This window comes from Ambystoma mexicanum, chromosome 12 (genome assembly GCF_040938575.1).
Source record: "Ambystoma mexicanum isolate Mex_15411 chromosome 12, UKY_AmexF1_1, whole genome shotgun sequence".
NCBI classification, from domain to species: domain Eukaryota; kingdom Metazoa; phylum Chordata; class Amphibia; order Caudata; family Ambystomatidae; genus Ambystoma; species Ambystoma mexicanum.
The window spans coordinates 1,088,740,389-1,088,753,766 of NC_090936.1; the positions used below are offsets into that span (position 1 = coordinate 1,088,740,389).

A 13,378-nucleotide genomic window follows, 5' to 3' on the forward strand; every position below is an offset into this window, starting at 1 on the left:
ACCTGGGCTTCTCGCTCAACCTCAAGAAGTCACAGCTGCACCCTACGCAGATTGACATTCCTGGGACGCATTTGGTAAATGTTTTCCCAGAGGGTTTTCCCGTTGGAAGACAAAATCTCGGCCATCAAGAGGGCCACCCCCCACTTTCTCAGCAGAGAAGGGACCTCGGCATGGTGGTACCAACATCTCCTGGGTCTACTGGTGGTGGTCCTGTTAGCCGTGCCGCACACGAGACTAAGGATGAGAAGGATTCAGCTGCACTTCGCAGCTTTGTGGAATCAGGAGCGGGGCACGCAATCCAAGATGATCAACGTTCCTTCATCTCTCCAACTGGACCTAACTTGGTGGTCCATGGACTGCAGCCTACGGAACGGCAAGCCCTTTCGGCCGCCCTCTCTGCAGGCCACCATCACCACAGAGTGCTCGCTCGAGGGCTGGGGAGCCACCCTGGACGATCTCTCGGTCGACAGCACCTTGACTCGACAGGAGCAGGAATACCACATTAGTTGGTTGGAGCTGAATGCCATCTGGCTAACGCTCAGAGCATCCCTACCACTTCTCAAGGGAAAGGTTGTCCTCATCCAGACAGACAACTCGACCAGCATGTACTACGTCAACAAGCAGAGAGTCACCAGATCCCCTCCTCTGTGCAGGCTGGCAATTAGCATGTGGGAATGGGCCCTGGAAAACGACATTTACCTCTCGGCAGTCCACCTCCCGGGGGAATCCAAGCTGGAGGCGGACAGGCTCAGCTGGCTGGGAGCGGATAATTACGAGTGGCAGCTAAACAACCTCGTTATTTAGGAGATCTTCAAAAGGTGGCGTCCCAAGTGGATCTCTTTGCCACCGGGCACAACAAGAAGTGTCCCCAGTTTGCATCCTGGCAGGGTCAGTGCCCCGGCTCACTGGGGGACGCATTTCACCTCCAGTCGACTGGCATGAAAGCCTTCGCATTTCCGCCTATTCCCCTCTCACCGACTCATCATTCTGATAGCTACATGGTTGCTGGCCAGACCATGGTTTTCGGAACTACTCAGCCTCTCGGAGGTGCCCCTGATACACCTTCCGACGGGCCTAGAACATCTTCTGGCACAGCAGGGGGGCATAATCATCCACCCCGCGCCACGGAAACTAGCCCTTACAGCGTGGTACCTGAGCAGGTAACGCTTAAGCACATTAGCCTCTCACAGGCCAATCTGGAGATCATACAGGTTCGCCAGGAGCAAAGCCACCAGGGCCCAGTACAAAAGCAAATGGACCAGATGCTGCCACTGGGCAGACTCCAAGGGAATCGACCCCTTGGCCTGCAATTTGGATGATGTGCTCTCCTTTTCGGCGCATCTCGTTCATTCGGGCCTACAGGTGGACACCTGCCGCACATACCTTGCAGCCGTTGGGGCTTTCATGAACTCGTAGGAAGGCATTTTTTCCTCCTCCAATCCTATCGTCAAACATCTGACTGGTCTTGCAAGGCTCTACTCGCCTGTCAAGAGACCGCACCCTATGTGGGCCCTTAAGATAGTCTTGGGCGCCCTGGCGCACAAACCATTTGAGACAATGGCGTCCGTGGACATTAGGCTGGTAACCATCAAGACGTCCTTACTAGTCGGTCTTACCTCGGCTCGCAGAGTCGGCGAGATCCAGGCGCTGGTCGTCTCTGAACCATATACCACCTTTCACAAGGACAAGGTAGTCATGCGGACGCACCCGGCATTTCTGATGAAAAAATCTCTTTGGAGTAAAATTTCTCTTTTTGACTAAATTGTTTTGTGAAATTATAATTTCTTTCATTCTTGTTTGGGATTTGGGAAATTAGTACATTAATAGTACGAAGTATTATGGTGCATAGACACTAACTTTTGAAACCTTGTTGGGACAAGTTAAGTAAACTGACAGAAAATTGTTTGGATATATTCCAATAGCTAAAGGTGTGCATGGGGACGGGAGTTCCTATTATCAATAGGAACTCCATTCTGTTCATGTCAGGTGTGCCCTAAAATTCTACTTGAACAGGACCAAGGGCTTCCGCAAATCGGACGCTCTGTTTGTCACTTTCACAGGCTCAAGGCCAGGCTATCAGGCCTCTAAGGCTTCCATATCCTGCTGGATGGTCTCTGCCATCAAGGAAGCTTACGAGGGCCAGCACAAGCCGCACCCGGCCAACATGCATGCCCACGCAGTCAGGGCCAAGGCAACGGCCATCACATTCCAGCGCCATGTCCCTTGGCAAGTTAAAAGCAGGGTGGCCACTTGGGCCTCTCACTCGACTTTCTGCAAGCATTACTGCTTGGATGACGGCTCTAGATCCAAGGCGGCTTTCGGACAGGCGGTTCTCAGGAACCTATTTGCTTAAGGAGGGTCTCCTCTCTGCCCTGGGGCTACAATCAGTTGTAATCGCCCATACAGTATGGAGGAAAGGGGACGGGACATAAGTTACTCACCATAGTGACTAATGTACTCTTAGTCCATAGTTCCCTTTCCGCCATACATATCACCAACCTCCCTCCTAATAATACTGGTGGCATTAGGCAATGTTAAATCTATTGTCGACGCGTCAATGGGGACTGAGGTGAGGCACCGGAGGGCGGAGTCAGGGCAGCGCATGCACTCTGGCCCGCGCCCCCGCCCCCCTCTAAATTTAAAGGGGAAGAAGGTTTTTTTCTGGTGAAAAAGGTTCCGTCTCCTGTCCCTTGGAAGGGATGACCATACAGTATGGAGGAAAGGGAACTATGGACTAAGAGTACGTTAGTCACTACGGTGAGTAACTTATAATGTCCGGGCACTCCAGCGTCGTCTACTTCGGTGAGAGGGAGTGTTCCAACGCGTTTCTCCACCGCCTTTTCAGCTCTTCATCGACGTGAAAAAGAAACTCCTGATAAGTTCTTTACTTTTTAGGGTGCCCCGGCCAGGGGACTCCTTCCTGGGGTGTTCGAGGACTGGGAGGGTCTCGAGTAGCTCTGTTACCAGGGGCATCCCTGATGTGTCCCGCAACGGGCCTAATAGGCACACCAGAGTGTCCTCAATGGGTTCCTGAAGTGGGCCTGCCAAAACCGACATTCTTCTGAGGTTCCACATTTTGGGGCTAAAGTTCAGCCCAGTTCTTCTGTGGCTCTGGATACCAGGGTTCACCCTGAAGTCTCCATTTCTGGAGCTTTCCACACTGACACTGGGGTTCACCCACACAGTTACGACTCGCGGCTTCTCTTGAGGGAGCTATACGTCCCGGGTTCCATCCTGAGGTTCCCCTTCTTGGGGCTAAATCCAGTACCGGCAGAGTTGAGGGATCCTCTTTCAGAGGCCCGTTGGTGAGGTACATTCCTCAACCTTCCCACGCTTGGGTCGTGATAGTACCATCTCTGTCGAGGGGGCAAAGAAGGCACTCACGCACCTCAGGCCTCCTCCATTGGAGGCTAATTCTGGGGCAGTTCCTAAGATGTCCAGTAAACACCCTAGACCTGCCCGTACCGGCTTGGCAGAGGATACTGGTTTCAAGGCTAAAATGTCACATAAGACCCCTGATTCCCCCAAGGAGACTGTTGCCTCACCTTCGCCTGTGACGCAGTTCACATCAGATGTCGACAAAATGGTGGCTCAACCTCCACAGTCCACGGTGGCCACCTCTCATACACCAAAGGTTCACTATAGCTGGTGCTGGGGGGATTCCTTTTGGGGCTGAGCAGTTTTTTCCACACCATGTGGATAACAAAAACCTATTCCTCCCTTCAGTGGATTGCCGCGCTCGGGCACCGCTGCCTCATACCGTCTCGCTCCCTCCTGCTTCTGCATCTTCATCTATGTGGACCCAGCTGGTGGAGGACCTTCCTGGTAACCATCCTCTTTGCGTTCATGGTGGTATGCCCCCCCTCCCGAGCGGCCTCTGCCCACTCCAGCGTCTAGACCCTCAGTTGAGGATGCCTTTTTTGGGAAATTTCAGACGCTCATGCATTCTGAACCTGTGAGGGCGTACTTTAAGGGTCTTTTCAGGGAAATGTATCCTGAACCTCCTGTGCTGCCTTCTGCCCCGGCTGATCCTTCGCATCTGGTGCCACCTTCTCCACTTTCACCTGCTGGATCTCCTCCTTCACTTCCTCCTCTGCCTCTGCTATCTCCGATGGAAAAAACATTGGGTGCGCCGCTAGACAACACTTCGAAGACCTGAGGCGCCACATGCAGCGGATTAGTCTTCTGCTCCTGCTTCACTAGATGTGGGCCAGGCAGACCTGGACAGTGATGAATAGCCCCGTTCTATCAGAGCATTTCATGACTGGGTGCAGGATACGATGGCTTTGCTTAAGATTCCACAGGAGGGGGTACTTTCTGGAGCTTTTACTCTATCTCTGCAGGAGTGCACCGGCCTGTTCCTCCAGGAGGACGTCTTGGCTGAGGCCTGCAAGGTCTGGGAGAAACCCCATACCGGGCAGCATCTCAACAAGAGGATTGACGCACTATGCAAGCTTCACGCCTTAGAAGATCTAGCCTTGTCGGCTTGTCCGCTCCCATCATCAACGGTGGTGGCAGTAGCCACCCTCCAGTCCAAACCGGCCTCTACATCCTCCACTGCAGCGGCCCAAATCCTCTCGAAGGAGGACAAACTTCTCTATGCCATTGGCAAGAAAGTCTTTTTCCAATTCGGCGCTCCATCTTCGTCAAGCTAACGCCAAGCTCATCCTGGCAACGGCCAATGTCAGGCTTTGGAGGGAGCTAGCTGATTTCCAGGAATGTATACCTGCGTATAGGCTAGAAGACTTCAAAGTCAGTTTGTTGGATGCCAGAGTGTTGGCACAGGATCTACTGGAGACTGCGGCTCACCACGTAGATACCTCAGCTTGAGGCATTATGGTCGGGGTTGACGTTTCCCACCAAGCGTGGCTCCATGCAACACAGTTGTCAAAGGAAGTGCAGGACAAGGTGCTGGACCTTCCTTTTGATGGTACATAGTTGTTCCATTACTCCACAGATGAGGAACTCACAAAGACTAAGGCGAGTACGCAAACCGCCAAGTCTTTATCGGTCCTGGCGAAAACTCCAGCTGAAGCCCCTTATGCACAGAGGTCAGGGTCCCAAACTCGGTCGTTCTCTGGGTTCAGGAGGTTTCAGGATTGCGTGCGTGCCGATCTGAGGCTCCGGTTGGCGGGCCCTGCCGTAAGCACCAACAGCAAGGTGGCTGGTTTTTCTCTCACCCATCAGCCTCCTGTCCAGGGACAGAGGTGGACACCCTGCCGAAAAATCATTCAAATGATATCTTTTGTCGGTCGCACGAGACTCCGGTGGGAGGACGAATTTCGTCTCATCTGGAGGCGTGGCAGACCAGCACCGAAGACCGATGGGTTTTGTCTATCGCTCGGGCGGGCTTCCGCTTGCACCTCTCCCCTACCCCATCTTTCAACCCTCCCTTCCAGCAGACCCTGTCGCCCTCCCTCAGGGCCGAGGTACAGCAACTTCTAGACCGCAGAGCTGTGGAGCCTGATAGGGGGCTACTACTCTTGTCTGTTCAGTGCCCAAACCCAACCAGGCTGGCCTGCGCACTATTCTCGATCTTTCCCAGTTAATCTATCTCTTCCCCGAGAGAAATTCAAGATGATCATGCCTTGCCAAATAAAGTTCTCTCTTCGGAAGGACAATTGGCTCAGCATAGTAGACCTCCAGGATGCATACATGAACATTCAGATTAGGAGCCCGCATCGGAAATATCTGCTGTTCTCCCTGGGAGAGGAAGACTTCCAGTTCCGTGTGCTCCCTTTTGGTCTCAGCTCGGCGCTGCGTGTCTTTATGAAGATGTCAGTCATCGCAGCTTTCCTCAGACTGCAGGGGGTTCATGTTTATCCATATTTCGACGATTGGCTCCTGTGCAGTCCTTGCCCACAGACGGCCTTGATCAATCTTCAGTCCCTCCTTCAATTCCTGTTCCATCTTTGGCTGTCGGTGAACTGGCGGGAATAGTCCATGACGGTCTCTCATGACCTGATTTTCCTGGGTTTCCGTTGGAATACAGTCAGTACCAAGGTGGTCCTAACGACGGACAGGATTGCGGACCTATCAACCACATGTCAGGTCTTCCTCCAGTCCTCGCACAAGACGGCCTGGTGGTTCCAAAGACTTCTGGGTCTCATGGCCTCTTGCGTGCTAGCTCTAACTCTTGCACGTCTGAAGATGAGTTGTACTCAGCTAGCTCTTTGGAGCTGCTGGTCTCAGGCATCGGACCCGGATTCCAAGATAATCCCAGTTCCATCCTGTATGATGGCGGATCCACAATGGTGATCTTCGACCAACAACCTTTCAGTGGGGGCCTCCTTCCAGGAGCCCTGCCCACAAGTTACGTTGACCACGGGTTCCTCCCCTCTGGGGTGGGGAGCGATGCTTTGTCACCTCAAAGTTTTTGACCTGTGGATGCTTCAGGACAGACAGTTCCAAATCAATTATCTGGAACACCTGGCTGTGTTCCTGGCGCTCAAAGCTTTTCAACCGTCTATCACCATCAAGGTAGTCCGTATTCGCACAGACAATTCTGTGGCGATGTGTTACATCATCGAGTAGGGTGGCACCAGGTCACCGCTCCTTGTGGATTTAGCCATACAAATTTGAGACTGGGCCATCCAGCACAAGGTCTGGCTACAGGCTGTACACATCCCGGGTCACATCAATGTGACTGCAGACTCACTCAGCTGTCAGTCGGCAGCCAGTTATGAGTGGTAAATGAACAGCGATATCCTCCAACATTTTTCCCCAATGGGGCACTCCAGAAGTGGACCTCTTTGCAACTTCTACAAAGCGGAAACTTCCTCTTTATGCATCCAGGGGACGGCCTTGGAGTGTCCTCCCTGTGAGACGCCCGTGAGATTCCGTGGCACAACATGAAGGCTTAGGCTTTTCCTCCATTGCCTCCGATTCATCGGTCACTCTGCAAGTTCAGGAGTGCCTCAAATTGCAGTCTCCCTATTCATAGCTCCTTGGTGGCCAGCCAGATTCTGGTTTTCGGAACTTCAGTATCTGTCGCTTCTTCCTCCGATCAGATTGCTGCTGATTCCCGACCTTCTTCACCAGAGCAATCACCAGCTGTGACACCCCTCCACACAATCATTCAGCTTGGTGGCCTGGTGCCCGAGTTCAGATCTTTAGCGCAGTTTAATCTGTCCAAGGACAATATGCGCATTATCCAAGCGGCCAGAAAACCTTCCATGAGGGCTCAATATAGGAGCAAATGGCTCAGTTTTTGCCACTGGTGCTTAGCTAAGCAGCTTGACCCCAGGCACGCTATGGTTGACAACGTTCTATCCTTTGTGTCTCACCTCGCAGCTTCTGGCATTCATGTTCTGTCTTGCAGAACCTACTTATCTGCCATTGCGGCCTACCTGTCCACGGACAGTTGTTCCTTCTCATTGACTAATCCAGTCATCAAAAGTCATTTTGCAGGACTCCTCCATCTTTTACCGCCAGTACGCACTCCTCATCCCAAATGGGATTTAAATGTAGTCCTCACTGCTTTATGCCATAAGCCGTTTGAACCCATGGCCACTACTGATGTTAAGTACCTTTCTTGGAAAGTTGCTTTTCTGATTGCCATTACGTCCGCAAGGCGAGTACGCAAACTCCAAGCTCTTTCTGTGGAACATCAGTTTCTCACTTTCCACAAGGCTAAAGTTCTGCTTCGCACTCTTCCTTCCTTCTGTGGTTACTGACTTTCATTTGAATCAGTCTATCTTCTTACCAGTCTTCTTCCCAATTTGGACGTCCGGCGAACCCTTCATTTTTACCTCGATAGAACGGGGGAACTCAGAAGCTCCTCAAAACTCTTTGTTACGTTTGGTGACCCTAAAGGGAAACCAGCTTTCAAAGCATCCAGTTCCCGTTGGAGTTCCTCATGAATTTCAGAGGGCAATAAGATTCAAGGCCTTCAAGGGCATCCATGCTGATCTAATCTGTGGCAAAGTGGCTGCTGTTGCCTTCCAAAAGTATGTTCCTTGGTAGTCCATTGCCAAGGCGGCTATGTGGGGCCTCCCCATCAGCTTTCTGCAAGCATTACTGCTTAGATCTGAGCTCCAGGGTTGATTCCCAATTTTGCCAGGCTGTCCTCAAAAACTTGTTTCAGTGAAGGGATTTTCCATCCACCCTTACTACCTCTGGTTGTGCTTGGGAATCTCCCACCAGTATGAAGGAAAGGGGACGGGATGTAGTAGTATAGCAATGTTACTCACTGTAGTCCATAGTCTCCTTTCCTCCATACGCCCGCCGTGCCCTCTAAAAAGTATCCTCTATTACTTAAATGGTCTCAGACCTGGTGATAGAAAAGGACTGAAGGGCGATGCGCGGGGCAGAGTTCAGAGGGCGTTGTTACGGCCACGGGCTCTGGCCCCGTGTAAAAATGGAGGAGAAAAAATGTAGAATTGTCTGATGCTTTTTGACAAAAGTGCTCCGGTCCCAAACCGAAAGGACGGAATGTCTCACAAGTATGGAGGAAAGGGACTATGGGCTAGAAGTTGGATACTCGCCATAGTGACTAACTTTATTCTCGCTTATTTAGTTTTAAAAAAAACATATCGGTGGGAACAATGTACTGGAGACCATTGCAGAAAACGGCTGCATAATGAGCTGTATTCACAAATTCTCAGAAACAAGCCTGCCGCTTCTAATCTTGTTTCAATTCAACTTTCTCATAGCACTGGTCACCATTGAAGCAGAATAAGAACCACGTATCATGATAGCTATGCAGATAAAGTGGTTCAGTCAAGGTCACACCAAGATAACACATGACTAAATCAATGGGACATACCGCAGAAGAAGACAAGAAAACACTCCACATCAGACAGACTTGTATAGTAATCTCTCTGCGTAGTTAAAGTAACCCATTTCTCCCTATACCTTTTTTTTCTTCCCAGATCAATCAAGCATTTTCTCCTTGGGTCTGACCATGGACAGCATCTCATCAAGCCAACCCTCCTCATTCGTGTTTTTTTCTTTTTAAATTTTTTGGGGACTTCTGCACTTGTTTTCATGCATGTTCTTTGTTGATGTCCTGAGAGCTGAATACAGTTTGCCCTTTAATTGGTGGATGACCCCAGTTTAGTCGGCATGTTGGCTTTCTTTTTCCAGATTCAGGGCACCACTTTTGGTGGATGGGCATCAGCAGGCTAGACGGTGCTTGCTACATTGAGAATTATGCTGGAGTCGCGCACATGTTGACAATCGACCATTGACTGTTCCATCTCATATGGAAAATGTGCACCTAAAAAAAAAAAAAGCTTCATCCATGTGTTCTGTCCATGACACTAACTAATATAGTCGCTAATTTCAATTCTTTTTAGTGGTATCCAGTTATTGCCTCGACAGCCAGACCATCGACAACCATGCCCTTGAAAAAAATGCATCGAAAAAAACCCCATTGAATGCATTTTTTTCAATGGTAAAAGGTTTAGTAGCAAAACATTGTTTTTAAATGTTAGAGGAGTTCGGGGGCAGGGGGAACCCCCCCATTAAAATGCATTCAATGCTTTTTTTTCAAGGGTATGGGTGTCGATGGTTTGGCTGTTGTGGCAATCACTATATACCTTTTAGTCATCTTGTAGCATTATCAACAATTAGCTTTTATACAGCGCTGCATAACGCAATTTGGCAGTTTCATGCTATTGTGGAATTTAGCTGTACTTAATGATTAGGAGCGAAAGCTACGCCAAGATTGAAATCGGTGATCTGGCTGCAACAGCATCTTTCTGAATACCGAGATGCCGGTAGAGAGAACCTTGTGTTAGTGAGCCCCCTAGTGGCTCTTAAGGAACATGCACACAATCTTTTTTATTTGTATTTCTGAAAAAATGAAGTGCTGAGCGAAGAAGCCTGTACAATGGGTGATAAAATAGGTTTTTACTGAGGGTATGGAGGATGTGGTGGATAAAGGAGGCGCATGTCCATAAGGGGAAACTCATCATTAATGGAAGAAAAAAAAGCCACAAGTAAATTACAACTTAACGATTTTTGAGGATGAAATTGCATAAAACCTTAACGGTAAATGGAGGCAGCCCAAGACGACAGTTAAATATATTAAAATTATTTACCGATCTACACTGCTATGCAATCCAATGGTGACAGTCTTTAGGGTTCATGTGGCAGGGTTTATTGCACTCTGGGTCTCTGTCATATCCTCTGATTTAATGTTCTCTGTGCAGGGGATGCGAAATGGCACTCGTATCTTTCATGTCTATTCTTTTCTTTTGTAAATGTGGACAATATGCTGACAGTGGCACCCTGACATTTTTGGCAACCGGAGGGGAACCTCCAATTCCTTGGGAAGATTGGAAAGATTTATTTTTACTTTGTTGCATCTTGGTTTGAGAGATTTTCAGATGAGAACATGCTCTACTCCTATGTGCTGTGTGGGTGCCAAAGCTGTGAGAGTTATCAAAATACTACCAGATATTGAAGATCAGGATGAACAAGAGGGGGGTGGTGGGGATGGATTAGGTTTATATGGCAAAGCAATGAGAAAATTAGAGGCACAATATGGTAAGCAAGTTAATGTCGTTTTTGAAAGATATAAACTCTTCTCAAGAAAACAAGGTGTGGGGGAGACAGTGGACAGTTTTGTGTACGATTTAAGGGGGTTATTATCTTATTGTGAATTCACTGGAACGAAGGAGGAATATTTAAGGGACCAATTAATGATGCATACGTCCAACTCCAAAATACAGGAAAGACTGTGGCAAGCTAAAATTACCCTCGCTGGAAGCATTGTGAGTTGCTGAAGCTGTAAAGTTAACAAACAAATGTCTTAAAGTGAATACTAAGAATGGAAAATAAATATTTCAGGTGGTGAAAAGTGGGGAGGGAGAACTGGAGGTGGTGGGGAAGGGTCAACAGTATATGCATTAAAGAAGAATCGCAGACCTGGGGAAGGAATGACAATAATTCGCAACACGGAGGGTGCAAAAGACATTTCCCTGATTTGGATTTGAGAAACATGGTCTAAATCCAAAAGTGTCTTCAGCTATGAGAGGGAGATGTAGGAAGTGTAGTATTGTAGGTCATTTTGCAAGATTTTGTAAAGTCAATATCGATCCCAGTTTGACAGTGGGAGAAATGTGTGCAAAGTCTGTTAAGGATGACGGACATGATTGGGCTAACAAGGTGGTCCATATTGTGGGAGAGGTGGGTGATGATGATGATGAAGGGGAATATGTAACTCCGGAAGTGGACATTGTTATGGCAGGAAACCTTATCAGAGCCCTAGCCGACTCAGGGTTGCCTTATACCATAATTTCAGAAGCAAACTACAAAGAGTTTTGGGGTGAGAAGAAACACTTTACACAACACAGACCTAAAACCTAAAGTGTATGGAGGAGGGGAAAATTGATTTGGAAGGTTTTGTGTGGTGTGGTGTGATATTGCACATGGAGATAATCGCATTCATGGTAAGGTGTATGTGGCTATCAAAGGGGATTTCTTGCTAGGTTGAAAACACCAGGGTAAACTGGGGCTAGAGTTGCATCCTGGTAAGGAGTCGAAAGTATGCTACGTAAGTAGGAATGTTTCCGAAAAATTCAGCGATGTCATGGGTGGGTTTATTAAGGTGGTTCACAGTGGAATTGGCAGGCTAAGAGGTTATGTGCATAACATTCAGTAATTGGGTAATGCAAATCCCAGTGTGCATAAGGTGAGGTACCTTCCATTGAATGTGAGTGAAAAAGTTAAAATGGAGTTGAAGAATCTTTGTGAACAAGGGGTAATTGAACCCATTGAGAGCAGTATGTGGTTAACACTGATAATCTGATCCTGCCGCCAGGACGTTGTGTGACTATGTGTAGACCTGCGGGATTTAAATAAGAATATTCTGCTGAACCAGACACCCTTTACCTAAAGTGAGTGAAATGCTCTCTACCAATGGAGGAAGCTGAATGGTATTCCTCTCTAGATTTATCTTCTGCATACCACCAAGTTGACCTCCATGAATCTCCAAAAGCTCTTACAGCATTCATCACTCCCATGGGGGCTTTTCAGTGAAGGAGATTACCTTTTGGTTGAGGTTCAGCTGATTCCGTGTTTCAGAAAATCATGGAAGGTTTGTTGGAAGGCTTAGAGGGTGTCCAATGTTCCAGGATGGCATCTTGGTGGGGGCAAAGAGACGAACTGGAACATGATGCTAAGGTCGTGAATGTGTTGAGTAGACTGGAGAAGGCTGGTTTGACAATAAAAAGAGAGAAGCGTCAATTTAAAGTGCAAGAAGTCAAGTTTTTGGGACACATGTTTACTAATAAAGGTGCAGAGACCCGGCCAGAAATGGTGGATACAATATTAAAAGTCGGGTCTCCAACGAATAGGGATGAGCTAAGGTCCTTTCTTGGTGTTGTGGAATTTTATTTCAAATTTGTAGTTATAAATTCACATTTTTGGCCAGAAAGTTTTTAATATACTTTGTCATACTAAAAGAGCAGCATCCAAGGACACTTGTCGATTTATAATTTTGTACATAATACACATGAGTACAGTCCAGTCAAATAGACTGTATATCAGTGAACATAGAACATGTTTCTCCTTTTTTGATCAACGGGATTCAATATATAAATAACATGCAACTACACAAAACAAAGTGACAGTGAACAAATTACAATGTTAATAATGGACACTGAGAGGGTGGAACAAACGTCAACACTGTTGTGTTTCGGCCAAAAGAATAAAGCTTTTTGATAGACCTTGAATGTGGTTGTCCTTCATCAGGATGGTAATACTGGTGGTAGAGAAGAGTGTACTGCGGTCTCTTTCAAGAAATAATAAGAGGTGTGTGTGCTTTAGAAAGTGTGTGATCTCGGGTTATAATTACTCAGTAACATGCAGCTATTAATGCCATCATTGAAAAAAGTGCGATGTTGTTGGAATACAACATCACTAAGCTTACCGTATGCAAATCTTTTCTGCGTTGCAGGGCTTGTGAGCTGATCTCCTGTTGCAAATGTAGGAGAAAGGTGGCACCGGTTACTTGGTGAAAGCGTAATGCACCATGCTGCCTTCGGAGACAAAGACAAGGGTGGGAAGACTATCAGGATATTGAGACGCATTGAGATATGTTTCTCATACAAGAGATAACGTAAGAAATGGTGATCCTCTTACCTCAATGGGAAGCTGTGCACTTAGTTCCTAATTCGTGCCAAAAGAATGCACATAGATAGGGTCCAACAGCGTGCTGGGGTCTAAATCCGAAGCTGCAGGAGGAGAAACACACAATGTGTGGGCATCCTATGTATGTAGGTAGGTGGGTACAAAGAGTAACATATGCAAAGTTGCATCATGCTGTGGTATTGCTAAAGTGCAAGAGTGCAAAAATAGATTTGCTGGCTTAGCACCCAAAAGGAGTTGAAGTACTGTGCACACACGGGTGGAGTATTGTGGGTGGAAA

At 48.0% G+C, this 13,378-nt stretch overlaps 1 long non-coding RNA gene across 1 annotated transcript in view; it reads right to left on the reverse strand.

Moving 5' to 3' along the window:
- LOC138514261 (uncharacterized) overlaps positions 1 to 13,176 on the reverse strand; it is a 160,469-nt gene extending 147,293 nt beyond the window's left edge. Inside the window, exons 1-3 of the long non-coding RNA XR_011281902.1 lie at positions 13,093 to 13,176; positions 12,881 to 12,989; positions 11,999 to 12,163 (exon numbers count right to left, since the gene is read on the reverse strand). This is a non-coding gene — a long non-coding RNA (uncharacterized lncRNA). The remainder of the gene's footprint in view (positions 1 to 11,998; positions 12,164 to 12,880; positions 12,990 to 13,092) is intronic.
- Positions 13,177 to 13,378: the final 202 nt, after the last annotated feature.